Genomic DNA, 16,147 nt, shown 5'->3' with positions numbered 1-16,147 from the left:
GGGCTTTCCAAATTATTTGCTGCTGGTTAGAATGGGACATGGTCCTAAAGGCAGAAGTAATAGGAGGCTTACCCCATCTGCTCTGGTCAGTTTCTTTTCCCCAGCTGGCATCAGGGTGTCATTTCTATTCTCCACACTCTTGGTGTTTCTGACAGCTAAAGCTGCCAGATAAATGATCATTCTAGATACATTTGTGATGCATGATATGCCATAGAAAACAACCAACATTAGAGTGACCCTTAGTTATCATTTTAGAAATTAGAAAATGAGAGCTCATGTGTGTATCTTTTATATCTTTTCTTTTAGGATCCTGATGGTCTCTCCACCAGCTTGAGGTTTTTTTATGGTTGTTTATGCAGCTTTGAGCAACATAGGAGTTTAAATCAACAGTTGATATTTTCAAGTCCTGCCCTGTACAATCACCCTGTAGCAGAGGCCTGCCTGTACCATTTGGCCATCAGAAGACACACTACTGTGATAAACGTCCTTCCTAACTAAATGACACTTTGGAAAAGGTAAAACAATTTTAATCTGACTAGGAAGAATCCATATACATTTTCCAAATTAATCAAAGTCAAAAGTTTAAGGACATTTCAAAGGAAAAAAATAACCTAGGCATTAAGTGACTCTTCAAAAGAGACCTGGCCCACAGGGAAACTTTTCAACAGACAGCATGGACCTACTGACCTGGGAGGGAAAGAAGTGTCATCGGAGCAAAGCAGAGACTAAATCATGAGGAATGTCCAAGTCTCACCTGACTCCAGCTGAAGCCAACACTAGTGTGCAAATCTACAAGGGAACCACTGCGAATCATTGTCTGTGTCACATTATTAGGCAGCTTTCCAGTGGCTACTTTATTCTGGGCAGCCTTTCAATGCAGATAGATGCCTTAAACTTGGGTTTTGCACGTGATTTGCTATTTTAGAGCAGTTTATTTCTCTCACCTGCACACCCCATGGGGACTCACTGATTGCTTTAATTCTAACATTTGGAGTGGAACCCATTCATGAAAATTTCTGGCTGTGTGATTCAAACGAAGGCTTCTCTTTCCTCCTTTTGTTCTCACAAGAAAATCAATTCACTTGAAGAGCCTCTTAATCCCATTTTTGCAATCAACAATTGCCACTTGTATATCGCTCTAATAGATTAAGAAGTGGGATGATGCGGTTGTCTGGTCTAATTCAACCCTATTCAGGTAGCTGCAGCCTGAGGCACTTTGTAGTGCCAAGTGCAGAGCTCGACAGGAAGACTTTTGCTATCATAATTTCCTGTGGAGCTATGCACTGCCCCCACTGTGGAGCCTGAATTACTTTGAATTAGGCCCGACAACCACAGAGAGTCGAAATCCAGCAAGCAACAATAACCAACTCTTTGAGCATGACTTGCATGGGTTATTTTTTTCTTTGCATTGGCAAAGAAAGGAGGAATTTCAAAATGCACATCTATTTAAATGACAGCAACCTGCCATAAATCAAGTGTGAAACAAAAGAGAAAACAGTTGAAATGAGAGAGAAGTTGGAGTGGAGGAAAGATTAATCAAAACAGTTTTCAAAAACTTCATAGTTTGAGCCTGTGAAAATTTTCAGGCCTACACTATCACCATGACAACCTGTAGCAAGCCCATGTTGGATAACCACATCAGAAAGGGGCTGTTTTGTAAAGATGAAGCCCTCACATTTTCATCCTAAGTTCAAGTCTCACTTCTGAATGCCTTTTAAAAATCACAAAAATTAAAATGCAAATATTAAAAACTACAGGAGCTTCTTTGATGCTCTGGAAAAAGATAGATGCAGCCAGATCTTCCTGTGTGATTTTAAAATGGTCTTATCATGAAGTCCATACTAAATCCCATGCAGCTGTCACTTCAGGTAGGTGGTGTTTGAATCATAAAGCAACTGCTACGATGTATCAAGCCCAAGTGGGAAAGAAACAGCCATATATTAAATGATTAAGCAGATTCCAACAATTGTCAAAATTGGAAACATGTGGTTAAAATAGATTATTTCCAGAGAGAGCAGTTAAACAAAATGTTCTAGGTAAGGAAACTGAGATCCCTGTTCTATTCACTGCAACTCCTTAATTATTATTGACATGGCCCAAAAAATGAATTAAATCTAAATAAATATAGGTTTCTCTTCTTAAGAGTTCCAATCCCTATTTCTACTCTTTTACCTTTCTGTGTTCAGAAAATAAAGAGAACAAAGAGGGAGTCCCACTGATTCAAAACTAGCAGAACAGCCAAACAACAGAGCACAACTGTTCTCTCATGCATGACTGGGATTAGGATAAAAGCAGAAAAAGACTTCTGAGAAAAAGAAAACAACAAAAGAAACAGGAGTGCTGACAAAACTTTTTTTTCTTTCTATTGAGGCAAAAGAGAGGGAGAAAAAAGAGGACTGCTTTAAAAAAAGATAGAAGAAGAAAGATTAACAAACAGAAGTAAGGGCTTTCACCTCTTGTTTTACTTTTAGCCCAATCTGGTCAGAGAAACAAAACCCAGAAGTAAAGTAGATGATAACCTAAGACACTTTGGCAATTTTCACACTCAGAAAAGAAGCTCTATTGCTAGAAAATCTACTTTTATGTTATCAGTTCATTATTCTCTCAGATATCTAGGATGTGAGACAATGTCCCCTGACTGGAATTTTCCCCTGCACAGTTAGGACAGGATGCATGTGAATTCACACATTCTTCCACAGAGGGAAATCAGGGGAAGGCAGGGGAGCTTTTGCATTTGGAAATCGCATTCACAAATTAAACATAATTGTTTAAAAAAGAATGACCCTGAGGTCAACGCCACCAGTGTGGCATCACTGGACGGCTGGAGGGAGGGATTCAAAGCTCAGGCAACTGCAAACTTTGATTAAAGGCTCCTCATAAAGGCATGCAGATCAGTCATATTCTGCTGTGACTCCCCCAAGCCTTCTCTCCTAGAATGTTTTACAGATCCCATTAGGCTCTAATGATTAGTGGGTTACATAGAACATCTATTTTTATAAGTTTTGACCTATATCTCAAAGATTCTTACCACACCTTAAAATAGGAATTAGATTCTTACTCAACTACTATTAAGTATCTTGATTTTTAAAAATTCTATCAGCTCCCATACTAGAATCTTGTTCACCCAAATTATATTTCAACCATGAAACAGCCAACAGACATGATGCCTACTCCTGAGATCCTTAAATAAAGTACCCTCACAGAACCTGGAAATTGACTAGAAGAGTTTATGTTTAATAGAAGCTTCTATTGTCAGAAGAAACAGCTTTTATGTACATGACAGAACAAATATTGGTATGCCACAGTTGACAATACCAAATAACTTTTCGATGTCTAATACAGTATTTTCTCATACTTCGCCCCTCTAACTAATACATTCAACAAAAAATGCCTCACCAAATCTATAAACAGTTTAGGTGCTCAACACATACTGTGTGTTAGGCATGTAGGTACTCTTTGATCTAATCCTCCCGATAACACTCTGAAGTCCACATCAGTATGCCCATTTTGCAGTATACCATGCCATGCTGCTTTCTGTCATTAGTTCATTCAACAAACACTGAGTTGGCATCTACTATGTTCTAAGTAGTGTAAGTTGTTAAGGATAAAATGATAACAATATAGACACAGTCTCCATCTCCTGAAACTTATAATCTAGTTAGGGAAACAGATATTAAACAAATGATAACATGCATAATTATTTAGTTACAGTTGTGCTAAGTGCTACAGAGAAAAAAACAGGGCACTGTGAGAGCCAAGTAGACCCAGACCTCTAATCTGGTCTAGGATGAAGAAAGGAGGTAAAAGGGGAGGAGCGGCAAGAGCTCTTCAGAAGAAGGAAAGACAAGTTTGAGTGAAAAGAATTGCGGCATATTTGAGAAACTACAAGGAGAACGGTGGGGCGGGAGTTTAGTGAGGTAGGCCAAGAGTGCTAGAAGATAGGCAGGATGGTGGTTGGTCATGCAGGGCCTAATTTTAGGTAATTTACAGATTTTTCATTTTAGGTTCAATGTGGGGATTTGGAATGCCTTGAAGCAGGTGAGTGATGTGATTATATTGCTGGTGTTCACCCTGACTGCTGTTTGGAGAATGGAATGGAGCAGAGCAAGCAGGGCTGCCACATGCAGTTTTGCAGGCTGCTCATGCACAAGGGGACTTTACTAAGGGGTAAGTGGAAGCTGTAGTCCAGCCTGAGCTCTTCTTATCCAGCCATTAGCCCAGGATTTGGGTTTTGTGTAATCAAAGGGGGTTCCTTTTTCTAACTAATACAAAGGCACAATGTAGGCTAGTAATGACTCTGGGAGTAAGACTAAAAGGAAGTAAATGAATGAGAAGGCTGTTGAAGTAGTCCAGGCAATAATAAAATAATTGCTTTGGGCTGGATTATCAGTGGAAGCTATGCAAAAAGCATGAGGTTGAAACATTCATGAAGATCTGATATTTGCAAGATGCCAAAGCATTGCCCAACAAACTCCTGCTTGCAAGGCAGAAGTTGGATCTCTAACGGTGGGACAATCACACATGATGTACCTTCTGATGGGATTTAATATGAGCATACAATTTTACCTATGAGGATTGTAAGAGTTTGCTAGGGTTGCCATAACAAAATGCCACAGACTGAGTTTTTTTAACAACCAGAATTGATTTTCTCAAAGTTCTGGAGGCTAAAAGTCCAAGATCAAGGTGTTGGTCGGGTTGATGTCTTCTGAGGCATCTCTCCTTGGCTCATGGACAGCTACCTTCTCACTGTGTCCTCACATGGCCTTTTCTCTCTGTGTGTGCATCCCTGTTGTCTCTCTATGTCCTTATCTTCTTTTCTCATAAGGATACCAGTCAGATTAGGGTCTATCCTGAAAGCCTCATTTTAACTTAATCACCTCTTTAAAGGCCCTATCTCCAAATACAATCACATTCCAAGTTACTAGGGTTAGGACTTCACCATAGGAATTTGGGGAAATACAGTTCAGCCCATAACAAGGATTCTTGCCTAATATTTTAAGGCAGAAATTTTATTTTAAGGTTAAAAGTTTCAACCTTAATCCAGCTGATCCTTTTAGGTTCAACCTTAATCCAGCTGATCCTTTTAGATCTAACTTCCAGTTTGCAGAAAATGCCGATGCTAAAGAAACAAGTTTAACACCACCACAAGGCAGCAATCAGAAAGTGCAGAAAAGTGAGACATTCTTCAGGACAACTGACTAGCTCTTTTCAAAAACTTAATGTTAAAAACGAGTGGGGGTAATTTGGAGGCTAATGTTCTAGAGAGTAAAAGAAATTACAATACATGGTCCTTGATGGGCTCTTCCTGGTTTGATCACCTTTCAACAATGTTTTGAGGACAATTAGGGAAGCCTGAATATGAACTGAGCATTAGATATTATTAAGAAATTATTAGTCATTTGTTAGATATAATAATACCGTTGTGGTTATGTGGGAAAATAACTAATTCTGAGAAAGTCATATTGAGGCATTTATTTTGGTAATTTACTTTAAAAAAATGAAGTAAATAGTCAAAAAATTAAGAATGGTTAAATCTAGTAATAGATACATGGGTGTTCATTACACTATTTTATCTTTCTGTGTGCTTTAAAGTTTTCATAAGAAAACATTAAACATGAGATTTGTCCTAAATGGAAAAAAAAATTTTAAGTACAGGTGAGAGATTGATGATGACTTGAGCTAGGGTGACAGTGGAGACAGGAAAAAGTGGATAAATTCAAGTGCTTAAATGAGTAAAGAAAATAAGGATATGCACAGTGCCTCACACCTGTAATCCCAGCATTTTGGGATGCCAAGGCAGGAGGATCACTTGAGGCCAGGAGTTCAAGACCAGCCTAGTCAACATAGCAAGACCCTGTCTCTACAAGAAAAACATAGCCAGACATGGTGGCATGCACGTCTAGTCCTCAGTTACTTGGGAGGCTGAGGCAAGAGGATTGCTTGAGCCCAGGAGTTCAAGACCATTCTGGGCAATAGAGCAAGACCCTGCCTTTTAAACAAGTTTTTAAAAGAAATATTTCAAATCAGCACATTCAAAAAGCATTCATGGAGTAACTGTCACATGTCAGGCACTCTGTTTGTCACTTTTCCACACATTATCTCATTAAATCCTCAAAACAACTAATCTAAGAGGTAGTAGTCCTTATTGTGTCAGAGACAATGGTGGCTAAGAGAAGCGAAGAAGAGGCTTTCCTAGGGCAAGAGCCTGCTGGTGGCCATAGCTGTAAGAAGCCTCTTCCTACCAAATTTGAACTACAGTAGAGAAACCCCAGGACTACTCATTTTAAAAAAAGAATAACTTGTTTTGTCATTGATCACCCCCTAAGTTGCCCATTTTATAAAGTTTGGGTTTTCATACAGCAGGTTTCTTTTAAGAAACAGCCACTTATATTTTAGAAACCTTTCAGGGAAGAAATTGTCCCCGGAAATTGCTCCTTCCCACAAAAGCTACATGATTAAATAACGCAACACAACTCCTGTTCCTGGAAAATGGTGGTACCAGCAGTGCACAGATTACACATTCAGTAAATATATTTGAAAATTTCCCCTAGTTTTCCAAAATAATTAGCTGCTTAGTGTGTTATGATTTGTAGAATATTGACCTTTAAAAAGTGTATATAGCCACTTCATGGGTTATGTGTAAACTTTAAAAGGGCACCATTTTAGCAGCTTCATGAATCAGAATTCATGTAACACCATTAAATTCTCTAACCCTTTAAAAATGCCAGTTAATAATAAGCTTTAAGGAATGAGCAATTTTCCCTCCTTTAGGTAATCAAATAACAGTCGAAAGTAGAATCCTTGGGGTTCTGAGGAGAACAGCATTCACAGAGACGAACACTAGTGTGGATGTATTCTATCTCACTGATGTAGATTTTCTTAAATGGCTATTTTGGATTGCGTCAGTGATCCAGGATACTAGTTTTATCCATAGAGCATCACAAAGAAACAGAAAGGCATTTCGAAGACTAGAAGAACAAAAGCATACAACAGATCTAATGAGAACTGCCTGTGGGTAGAGCCCAACTTGCTTTCAACATTTTCAGAAATTTAGTGCTTCTTCATGTACTACAAAGATTTCTAATTTATTTAAACAACTCGAGGTTTGTTTGTTTGTTTGTTCCTAATACAGCGACCTCCATCATCACCAATATTTCTCTTTCCACCTTCCCTACAGCCTTCCTAGTCAACATGTGAGCATCTTTCAGAATGCTGGGAACACAGGCAGATTTACCTACCATGAAGCTAATGTAGCTTGAGTTTCAGGACCCATCACTGGGAAGGGCCCTAGCAATGTGTTCACATGGTCATGTGTCATTGTAAAATTTGTAAAAGTAAGATATTTTTGTATTATTTTACTTAGAGAGCCCCCTCCTTCTCCCAAAATTATAAATACTTTAGGTACCACACAACCTGGTTTCATCCCTGCTCAGGAAACTCTGCCAATAAACACCGATCTAGGTTACGCAGATGCCTCATGCACTGAAGACCTTTTTAAAGTCAGCTAAACAGAGGTCAGGTCAAGCCATACATGACCTTCGTCAGAATTTAAATCTGCAATAGCTAGGTGCAGTGGCTCATGCCTGTAATCCCAGCACTTTAGGAGGCTGTGGCAAGATAATCACTTTAGGCCAGTAGTTAGAGACTAGCCTGGGCAACATAATGAGACCCTATCTCTACAAAAAAAAAAATTGTTTTTAATTAGTCATGGTGGCACACACCTGTAGTCCCAGCTACTTGAGAGGCTGAAGTGGGAGGACTGCTTGAACCCAGGAGGTCAAGACTGCAGTGAGCCTTGATTATGCCAATGCACTCCAACATGGGCAATAGAGCAGGATCCTGTCTCTAAAAAAATAATAATAATAAAACAAATCTGCAACAGAACCTTGGAAAATAATGTTCAGAAAATACAGTCTATAATGGATCCACATTTTCTTGAATGTTCTAACAGTCCCGCTGTGATTTGGATTTCAAAAGCCATATGTAACCTTGACTTCCAATAATGTTAAGTTCTTAAATTTCTTTTGGCATAAAATAGGATATTTTTCTCTAAGACTAAAAAATGTATCACCAGGATAGAGCACATTTTCCACCAGCCCATGGACTGGACTCCTTTCCCAGGAACAGGGTTATTTCCTGTGACATACTCGGCACTGCTTTGCCCTGTCTGTGATGCTGGGATAGATAGGAGTAAGAGATGCAATTCCACAGCTGTTGAGCTTCTGGATCTCTAAACTTCTGTTTTGAAGCAAGCGACACTCTTTCCAGAAAAGAACTTGAGTAGTTCATGACATGAATTACAACTGAGATATGAGATTGAAAGGAAGACAGCCATTCTTTCTGCCCTGATTTTATCACCCTTCAAAAGGAGGAGGAATCAGGGACGCACCATCTGACATTCATTTGGATATATTCTGAGGCAAACTGTTCCAGGAGTTTTTCTATTTACCACCAGTTGCCACTTTGCAGAACGAACACACACACACACACACACACACACACACAAATTCACAATTATTATTTTTCTGGCTATAAATATCAGATTAATGAAAGAAATTCAGGCTGGGTGCAGTGGCTCACTCCTGTAATCCCAGCACTTTGGAAGGCCAAGGTGGGCGGAACACCTGAAGTCAGGAGTTTGAGACCAGCCTGGCCAACATAGTGAAACCTTGTCTCTGTTAAAAGTACAAAAATTAGCCAGGCATGGTGGTACGCACTTGTAGTCCCAGCTACTCGGGAGGCTGAGGCGAGAGAATCTCTTGAACGAGGAGGTGGAGGTTGCAGTGAGCCGCGATTGTGCTACTGCACTCCAGCCTGGGCAACAGAGCAAGACTCCATCTCAAAAAATAAATAAACAAAATGAAATGAAGGAAATCCAGTGTCTATCATAGTATAAAGAAAGCATACAATGTTTATTGAAAGAAATGAGGGCTTGACAATTTGAGGCAATAGCTGTCTGAGAGTTCTTTTTATCAGCATATATTTTTCTTCACACACACACACACACACACACACATCCTTCTCAGCTATCTATAGTTACAGCTCAGCCTTTAAGTGCCAACTGGCCAACTGGCCTGGGCGCTAGGAATTCATACATCCCAGCTGTCCAGTTCAGATCCCAAGTCCTAGAACACTTCTGGCTGGGTGGCCCTTCTCTGAAATGCGTCCAAGATTCTTCCAGTTCTTAGCTACAGTCTGTGTCTCATGTATTATTTTGTAAGAGTTTTGAAATACAAAATAATGTCACAACAGACAAAAATATGTTATGAGTTCACCAGGCTTTAATGGAAATACTCTAAGCATGAAACATCACAAACATGTCCAATTTCACAGTATGGCGTGTAAAATCTTGGCTTTCAGTATTTTTCCTACTCCTGAGGTGGTAGGAAAATGTTTTTCAAAAGACAGTGGAGAGACAGAAAAAAAGTCAGACAAATATATATCCCACCAATCACATTGTGATGACCAAAGCAAGGAGATGGAAGCAATCAATGTTTTCTTTTTTATGTGGGGACTGGGCTAGCCCATCTTCACTTTGCAGCAGTTCACTTTACTCTGATTTCTCTTCCAGGGTTCGACCAACTACACCCATGACATTTCCTACAGCATTTTAATAGCAAGCAGTGCATAAATTATGTCATTATGATAGTTTGCTTTAAATGTACTCTGGAACAACAGACTCCCTCTGGCTCCAGAGGCCAAATGACAGTTCTCTCTGAGTACTGTGCTAGGTACTGAATTTCTGTTATTTAGGATCTGATATTTACAACCAGAAAACAATATTTGTGTTTTGGGGGGAGGGGGGCAGTGGTACGAAAGTGACAACTGGTGGCCAATGAGAAAACTTCTTTAGGAGAGGAAGGAACATCTTTTTAACATTGCCTTCTTACATTGATTTGCATATGCTTTAAAAAGCTTTAAGATGAACAGGTGTGTGACTTATAGTTGAACGAGAAATTCTGGTACATGACATTCTTTATAGATTAAATTAGGCTGTTGCCCTTTAGATAATATTTTATTCATCCAGCAAATATTTATTGAACACTTACAATGAGCAAGGAATTGTGCTAAGCACTGAAAATGTAGTGGTGGAGAAAGCATACTCCCTGCCCTCAGGGACTTCGAGTTTTAGAGAGATAGGCATATAAATAGGCCATGCTAATTCAGCATAACAGGTGGACAAAGGAGTGAAAGACCGGGGGCATTATGGGAGTACAGAAAGGTGCCTAATATGTCTCAAGTGGCCAGGAAGGGAAGAAGGGATATCTAAACTGAGATTTAAAAGATTAATAAGAGTCATCAGGCAAATAGGGGGGGTAAGAGTGGAGAAAGGTTGTTTACTCAAAGGATGTGAAAAGACCCTGATAAGAAAGAGGGATGTTGTATGTACACATAAAACTGGAGAAGTTCGGGCATTTGGACTTTTTGTTCTGAGAACAGTGAGGAGTCATTGAATGGCTTTCAGCAGGGAAGACATTTTATCTAACTTGCATTTCAGAAATATATTCTGGCTACACTTTGGAAGGTAGATTGATAGAGGACCAGAAGAGAGACAGAGTAATCAGCCAGAGGACTATTACCATAGTGCAGGTAAGCAATGAAGGTGTCCTAAACTAGAAGAGTGCCATTGGAGGATACCGAGAAGTATACAGATTGGAGAGATTATCTTAATCCATTCAGGCTGTTCTAACAAAATACCATAAGCTGAGCAGCTTAGAGATAACAGATATTTATTTCCCCAATTCTGGAGGCTGGGAAATCCAAGATCAAGGTGCCAGCAGATTCAGTGTCTGGTGAGGGCCTGTTTTCTGGTTCATAGATGGCACCTTCTTGTCATGTCCTCACATGATGGAAAGGGCAAGGGATTTATCTCAGGCATCCTTGATAAGGGCACTAATCCCATTTTAATGAAGGCAGAGTCCTCATAACTTAATCACTTCCCAAAGGCCCCATCTCCTAATACCAGCCCTTTGATGATTAGGATTCAAAATATAAATTTTGGGGAACACAAACACTCAGACCAGAGCAGAGAATATAAGGATGTAATGAATAACAATAGCTAGTGTTTATTTTTTGTCAGGTTCTATAGCATGCACTTCACGTGCTTTATCTCACCTGATCCACACAACCCCATAACATGGTCACTGCAGAGAAAACTGAGCCTCAGAGGGATTAAGTAACTTATCCAAGATCTCTCAACTAGCAGCAGGTGCTTGATCTTAACTACTATATTCTACTACCTCTTCAGGTAAAAATGTCAGGACCTGTTGAAGAGAGGATGAGGGAAGGGAAGAGGTACAATTCTGAACCAAGGTTTCTGATGTGGGCAATTATTAACACAGAAGTTTGAGGAAATGTTGGGGGAGTTGGGTGATGCATTCAATTTTGTACATGTTGAGTTGGATGTCTATCAGATATTCAGTGTAAATGACAGATAGGTATATACATACACACACACACACACACACACACACACACACACACACACACACACATATATATATATGTCTGAACTCAATATATCTGATGAAGAAACAGATCTAAAGGAGAATTATTAGTCATAGGAGCAGGAGAGATTACCTTAAGAGAGTGTGTAGAATGAGAAGAGACCTAAAAAGATTCCCAAGAAACACAAACATTTAGGGGGCACCCAGAGGAAGAGGGCTATGCAAAGAGAAGAAAGAAAAGATGAAGAAAGAAACCCGGATAGGGTGGTTATCACAGAAGCCAAGCAAAATAGAATTTCCAAAAGCAAGTGGTCAGAGGCTGCAGAGAGGTATGGTAAGATATAGATTAAAAATCTCCACAGGGTTTACCAGCAATGAGGCTGCCCGTGACCTTGATGAGAGCATCTCCAGTGGAGTGCTCAAAGGTGAGGAAGAGGAGATCAAGGAGGAGACAACTCTCAAGAGTTTTGGTTGTGAATAGGGAGAAAGAGCTAAGGCAGTAGACAGAAGGGGACCTTGGGTCAATAAAATTTTCTTGTTGATTTGTTTATTTTTAAAGGCTTGAATGACTTGAACACATTTTGATGCTGCTGATACAAAGCCAGTAGAAACAGACAGAAAGCACTTGTCATAGGTGAGTGAATAGAAGGTGAAGAAAATGGGGATCAGACAGATGAAGAAATTAACTTTAGAAGGGAGGAGAGACACTGCTCTACTATCACAGGAGGAAAGGAATAAATGATGGGGGAAACACAGGTGGCTTAGTCAAAACATTTATTTCTCAAAGATCTGGAGGCTGGAAAGTCCAGGATCAAGGCTGACAGATTTGATGTCTGGTGAGGGCTCACTTTCTGGTTGGCAAATGGCCATCTTCTCATTATGTCCTCATATGGCCTGTCCTTGGTGTGTACATGTGGAGAGAAAGAAAGACCTCATGTCTCTTCCTCTTCTTATAAAGGGACTAATCTCATCATGGGGGCTCCACCCTTATGATATCATCTAAACCTAATTAATTCCCAAAGGCCCCACCTCTAAATACCATCACATTGGGGATAGGGGCTTCAAAATATAAACTTTAGAAGCACAAAACATTCAGTCCCTAGTGTAGGGGAGGAAAAATATCTTTTTCTTCCCTATCCTAGGTTAATGGCCCCTATAACAAAAGACAGATTGACCAGAGAAAAGCATACATGTGTATTTAATATACATTTTATGTGACACAGGAGCTTTCCTAAGGAAATGAAGACCTGAAGAAACCATTAAACCTGTGTATTTTTTAGAAATGTGTGGATTTTTATGCTAGATTTGATGAAGAAGTGGATAATCATAGGGAAACAGAACTGAACAAAGTGGGTATAATCTAATAGTAATAAACTGGGGGATACTTAGCAAGGCCTGTTGGTTCAGATTCTTCTCTGCAACCCTCCATCTTCAGAGTTAAGAATATTCCTTTCCATGGGAGTAGGTAGCTGAAGTGGTGTGCAAGTAAAGACCTCTGAAGTTTAAGAGGTCAAAGAACTGAGAGGTCAGAGTGGTGTTCTGCCTGTCCATGTCAATTATGACACCCCCTAGGGGAATGGCAGGATTTAGGATGAAAAAGAATTCTCTAATCCAGATACCAGTCTCTGCTGAATGAAGTGGAGAAGGTTGTGAGCATCAGGCAGCAGACAAAAGCAACACTTTTCTCACCTTCCAGAATGGTTTCTCATAGACAAGAATAATAGCTACTATTTATTGAGCTCTCCTGATGTGCCAGGCACCGTTTTCTAAGCATTTTACATATGTTGTCTCATTTCAACCTCACAACAACCTTATAAGGTAGGCCCTGATATTATCTCCCCCATTTTACAGCTGAAAGAAGTAAAGCACAGAGATATGAAATCGCTTTTCTAGGATTACCCAGCTAGTACATGGCAGAGCCAGGACTTGAACTCAAGCAGTCTGGCTCCAGAGTCTGTGCAGATGATAATCATAATAATGTCAGAGCTACTGTTTATTGAGCACAGGTTATGTACCTCACATGTGCAATATATACCACATACGTTATCTCATTCAACCATGACAAGAGCACTACCCAATAGGTACTATTATTTCTCCCACATTACAAATGAGGAAAACGAAGCTCTGGATTAGAAAATGACTCCACCATACTACTTCCAATGACATATTTTCTTTTCTTTTTTTTTTTGAGACAGAGTCTCGCTGTCTCCCAGGCTGGAGTGCAGTGGCGCCATCTCGGCTCACTGCAAACTCCGCCTCCCGGGTTCAGCCATTCTCCTGCCTCAGCCTCCAGAGTAGCTAGGACTACAGGCGCCTGCCACCGCACCCGGCTAATTTTTTGTATTTTTAGTAGAGAGGGGGTTTCACCGCGTTAGCCAGGATGGTCTCCCTCTCCTGACCTCGTGACCCGCCCGCCTCAGCCTTCCAAAGTGCTGGGATTACAGGCGTGAGCCACCGCGCCCGGCCAATGACATATTTTCTATAGAAAAATTAGCCTTGATTTTCCCATTCTAATTTATATTACTTATTCCAAGAATGTAACATTCATCTAATTCAAGTACTTAGATACGTACATCTATAATCTAGATATTTCTTTTTTTTTTTTGAGACGGAGTCTCACTCTGTCGCTAATGTAGATATTGCTAATTTGCCTTTCAAGTGGTGTTCTTTTAAGTGGCTGATCAGTAAAGAAAATTACGTTACCTGATTAAGAGAGCAAAAGAGAAGGAAATGGGCTTTAATGTTAGAACAGTGGCTAACAATAATGTTATAGTTGTATAGTACTTTAATGTTTTGCAAAGGACTTTAACATATACCATTTTATTTGATCCTCCCCAAAGAAGAGTTTCCTGAATGTGAAAGTTCTAAGACCTTAGAATACAATACCTAAGGAAAACCCCACCTTGCTTGCTGTTGTTGTTATTTTATAAAGTACAAACAACTACCATATCTGCAAGCGTGTAAAACAGTTCCCTCTGGAGACAGAGGAATAATCTAGTCTAGAGTAAATTCTAAATCATTTGATATCTTTAAAACTTTGCCAAAACACTGAATTCATAATCATATTCTAAGGCAGAGATTTCAAATCTTTTGAGTAACAGGGTACCCTATTTTCAACCCCGCTTACCCGAGTCCTAAAAGTATTATAGGCATGTTTTCTAAAACAGTAATTCAAACTCATTTTATTTTGAAAATGCTAAGGTCATTTAACATTACTGGAGCTGTCTAATGTGTCATAAAACAAGGGTTGAGACTTGTGCTGAAACCTAAATCCTATACCTAATAACATTATCAACAGACAATTGTGAGTAAAGACAGATTAAAATGAGAGCAAAATTAACTTATTCAACAATCGTTTACTAAGCACTTACTACACACAGGTCACTGTGCTAAGTAGTGAAGTCCTCATGGATTGCTGTGTTAATCAGGGTTGGTTAACTGCTGTGGCTCTAACAAATAATCCCCAAGTCGCAGTGACTTAACAGAGTAAAAGTTTCTCTTTTGTGCAAAGTCCAATTCAGATGTTCCTGGCAGCTCTCCTCCAAGTGGGGACTCAGGAATTTAGCCTCCATGCATCAGTTGGTTTCACCATCCTCTAGAGCCACTACACTAGCTACTTTACAAAGGAACTCATGGGACGTTTTGTGAGCCAGAACTGGGAGTGATACACAACACTTCCACCTACATTCCATAGAACAGAACTTAGTCACCTAGCCTCAACCTTACTGCAACGGAGGCTGGAAAATGTAATCTTCCTATGTGTCCAATAAAAGGAAATGAATTTGATGAACACCTAACCAGTCTCTGCCTCAATCACATAATCCATTGTTTCCCAAACTTTAATCATTCTAGAATCACCTTTGTGATATTTGCTATATGTAATAATCAGCTGTATTATTTAATTAGTATTTTCTAGAATTTGACTCACTTTTTATATTTGGATAATTTTTTAAAAGGAAACTTGGTCACTATAATAAGTGGAAAGGCAGTATCTCTTCCTATAAATAGAACATAGTGATAAAAATAAATATGACCACAAAACAACATTAAGTTTTAGCAGGAGACCATTTTCTGCTGGAAGCACTGAGCTGAAGCTTGCTCTCGCTTGCTAAAAAGGAAGATTAGCAAGTGTTAGAAAGACAGCGAGATGTTAACCACATGGGAGCACCTAATTGAAACCTACTTCTTATCAGAAAGATTGAAAGATAATTGAAACACTAAATTATTGGAATTAATGAATGTAATCTCAATATTTTGAATAATCCTTTTACCTGGGAACTTTTTGTTATTTCCTTTTACTAATTACTTGTGTCACAGGACTTTTCCTTAGTACAGCTAAAAACGGGGTTCTTGTCTGTCCCAGGGCCACAAAAATTTAGACTCGCAGACGGTTTGAAAGGTGAGTGAAGCAGGGTTTTATTGGGTGAAAAGGAAAAAGGGGAAACACGGATCCTCTGCAAAGCCAAAGCCCCTGCTAGAGTGCTTCCAGCCCAGCAGTTCGAATCCCAGATTCCACACAAGAAGAGGAAGGGCCAGGCTCCTCCCTGCTGCAAACATCGTGAACTTCCAGAGGCTCTAACTCAGTGGGCAGGCTGGTTCGTGTTTCTCCAGGGACCCCTCCCACCTGGCTGTCTCACTTGGTTGTTACATTATAAGATTTTTTACAATTTCTTTTTCTACAAATAATAAAGCTGAAACCT

This window comes from Gorilla gorilla, chromosome X, assembly GCF_029281585.2.
Source record: "Gorilla gorilla gorilla isolate KB3781 chromosome X, NHGRI_mGorGor1-v2.1_pri, whole genome shotgun sequence".
Taxonomy (NCBI): Eukaryota; Metazoa; Chordata; class Mammalia; order Primates; family Hominidae; genus Gorilla; species Gorilla gorilla.
This window is presented reverse-complemented; position numbering follows the sequence as displayed.